The following is a 3,406-nucleotide window of genomic DNA, read 5'->3' as shown; positions in this document are numbered from 1 at the left end:
CCTGCTGTGAGGGATTGGGCAAAGTTTCATTATCTTAAAATGAGAACCAGGAAGTACAATGAACAAAGCAATCTTAAGCTCTTCCAGAAGTATTATATTATAGGATTGAACAAGTGAGAGAAGACAGAAGAAACCCAGGGGATGAATTGGAATTGACATATTAGTATGAACTCATGCTCTCTAAAATATGCATGTGGATGTGTATGTGGATATTTATCTGCACATGTATACATATGTACATTTATAGATGTGTCTGTACATACAGTCATCCTTTAGTATCCATGGGAGATTGGTTCTTAGACCCTTTGCAGATACCAAAGTCCACATATATAAAATCCTGTGGTATTTGTACATAACCTATGCATATCCTCGTATATACTTTTTTTTTTTTTGAGAGATTTTCACTGTAGGGCGTGTGCGCTTGCCAGACAGACAGAGAGAGACATAGAGACAGAAAGCGAGAAATCACCTCCCAGGGGGGATGGTCACATCGCAATTCCTTCTCCTCCATTCTCCTCTCGGGATCTTGGGCACTCACGTACATGCGCCCGGCGTGAGTTTTAAGCCACCGGGTCCGGGACATGAACCACGGTCAACTACGTGGGAGTCCAGCAACATAGCCATTACGCTAACTGCTGGTTCCCCTCGTATATACTTTTAATTTATGTATTTTTTTTCTATGAATGAGAGAAACATGGGGCAGGAGAGATAGGAAAACAAAGATGGAGAGAGAGAGTGGGAGGAATCTCTAACAGGATCTGTGATCTATTCCCAGCTTCAGTCAGCCCCGGGTCATGGGCATGCATGTGACTGGTACCTGAAGGATGTCTCTGGATATCCCAGAACCTTCCCATGTGACTTAGCCTTGCAGAGTGTTGCATTTTACCACCAAACCACTGTGTTGTCTCAACTCCTATATGTTTTAAATTATCTTTAGAGTACTTGCAATACCTAATACAAGGTAAATGCTATATAAATAGGTGTTATATTTTAAAAGTTGTGTTATTTTGATTGTTTTATTGTTATTTTTTTCTCCTAAATATTTTTGGTTTCCAGTTGGTTGAATCCATGGATGTGGAACCTTTCAGATACAGAGGGCCTATAGTATATACCAGCAAAGTTTAGAAAGTTTATAGATAAACAGAATTAACATGAGTTTATTTTGATGCTAAAAAAAAGAGAAATCCATACTCAGTTTTTTCATAATAAACTTTCCATGAACTTTTTGAAAACTCCCTTATATATGTGTGTGTGTGTGAACATGCATTCATATATTTTCCAGCTCTGATGAGTGAAAGGACCAAGAAATGAGACTCCAACCATGAGAATACCTGGTACCCAGAACTTGACATTGTTCCTCACTAAAAAGAAAAAAAATTGACTTGTGGACATTCCAGGAGTAGGGCATGAATCAGGGTGATACTGAGTAGTGTTTGCTTTCCTGAAGCCATGCCATGATTGAGTCTTTAATAGCCCTCTCCACTTATTAGTTAAGCTGGCTAGTTTTGAATGAGGAGACATGTGATAAAACTAGTGGGCTCCTTAGTCTGCACTGATTGTTGTTCCTGCTTTGACATAAAACGGTCTTTGGTCTGAAGTAGCATTGTGTGATGCAGGTAGAGCAGGCATTTTTATGTCCTCAGATAGTGGTGTTTGGGGAGACTCTGTGTGTAGAAAAGGCAGACCTGTATTTGGAGGAGGTGTCAATTCTAGTAAGCATGGATTGCTGTCTCCCCACCCCCACCTCCAGAGTGGAAGTGCTCTGTCATGTTCCACCTTCTACCAGAGAGCTGGCTGATATCCTGGTAGGTGCTATAGGGATTGCTATTTCTCTTTGCTATTTGTTGGTGGGACTTTGCAGTGGCAATAGGTCGTTGGTAAATGGGAGCCCATAGTGTTAGATCTGTTGCTGCCACCTGAGCCATCCCTTCTGTGGGTCTTTTGCACCAGCTCTAGGTGACTGAGGAGAGGAAACTGGCTGACATCCATAGGTGAGTCATGCGTTCCACCAGGCACCTTGGATCTGCTGATTCATGTGGCTCGAGTGACAGGGCAGACTCTACCATGGCCCGGTCTGCTGCTGAGTCCTCTTCTGAACTAGAGAACATTTCTGCTACCTGTTAACTCCAGGCTTTTGTGCAAGAGACTTATTTATCAGTGTAATTCCAGAACCAGTGGAACAAGGAGCATGAAACAGGAAAGGAAAGAAAGCCAGCTTAGTGGTCATTTCTAGTGTCTATAGAAATAACCAACTATGCAGAAATAATAATTAAAAAAAAAGAAATAATAATTAATGATGTTTATTTCTAAACACAAATATGTGAGATCAACCCAGAGAAAGGTAAACATGCCTTCCTTGGATGATCAGATACAGGGATTCCCTTGGGTGATCAGATACAGGGATTCCTTTTACTTGGTTTTTGAGAGTGAGAGACAAGATTTGAAATTTAGTGAAAAGAGTTCTTTCATTGGTCTGGGCCCAAAAGATGGGACATCTAGAAGCAGAGGGGGTGAGGCATATACTTAACAGAGATAAAGGGGGCTTGTGAACATCATAAGATACTGTCCCAAGGACAGGATATAGGAAGAGTCCTGTTATCAATTGGGCCAAAATGGTCTGTTAAGTTTTGTGGGCATTACTCACCCCTGGTCCTTGGAAAGGGATTTTTGGAAATGGGAAAAAGCAGTCAGACTTCTGTCCTCACTAGGGACAGCTGACATTTGATCAGACCTTCTCAGAGCCTCAGAACTGTGTGTCCAGGGGATGGACCAGAGGGCTCAATCATCAACTCCTATTCATCACTGCTCATTGATCAGAGGTGGCTCTGTATGATTAGCTCCCAGGCTGTGCCTATCAGCAGGCTCAACAACTTCCATCAAGTGTCAGAGAACTCTTAGAGCTGAAATCAAAGAAAGAAAAAGGCCCCTGGTACAGCCAAAGATGAGATATTGTCAGGTTGCATCTGTTTGGAAGCTGGTCAAAACCTATGCTGGATTAAAAAGCCATATTGGGGACTGAAACAGGAAGTGGGTGGAGAGAATTGGGAGTGTTGCACAAACTGTGTCCCATGCATGCACCACATTCTAAATGGCCTAGTGAGGAAAAGGCCAGGACACACCTGACTGTACCCTTACGTATCTAACTCTTTGACTTATTTACCTGACCATTCTAAAGTTCAATTTCTCATCTGCATAGAGAGGGTAGCAACACATTTTGTAGTTAAAAGGGTTAGCAGAGGTGATATATGCTCAGCTCCTTGCTTTGGGCCTGGTGTAAATGTTAGTGACCCACCTCTTGACCATGCAAATCAGTAGATACACAGATAATTCCCTAGTCTTGTAAATGGAAGGGAAGTGAAAGACATGGGCGGTCAGAAACAGGATTATAGGAAGAAGGTACTGGGCC

Source organism: Tupaia chinensis, unplaced genomic scaffold (assembly GCF_000334495.1).
Source record: "Tupaia chinensis unplaced genomic scaffold, TupChi_1.0 Scaffold000187_1, whole genome shotgun sequence".
Lineage (NCBI taxonomy): Eukaryota > Metazoa > Chordata > Mammalia > Scandentia > Tupaiidae > Tupaia > Tupaia belangeri.
The sequence above is the reverse complement of the archived record's forward strand: the minus strand, read 5'-3'. Positions refer to the sequence as shown.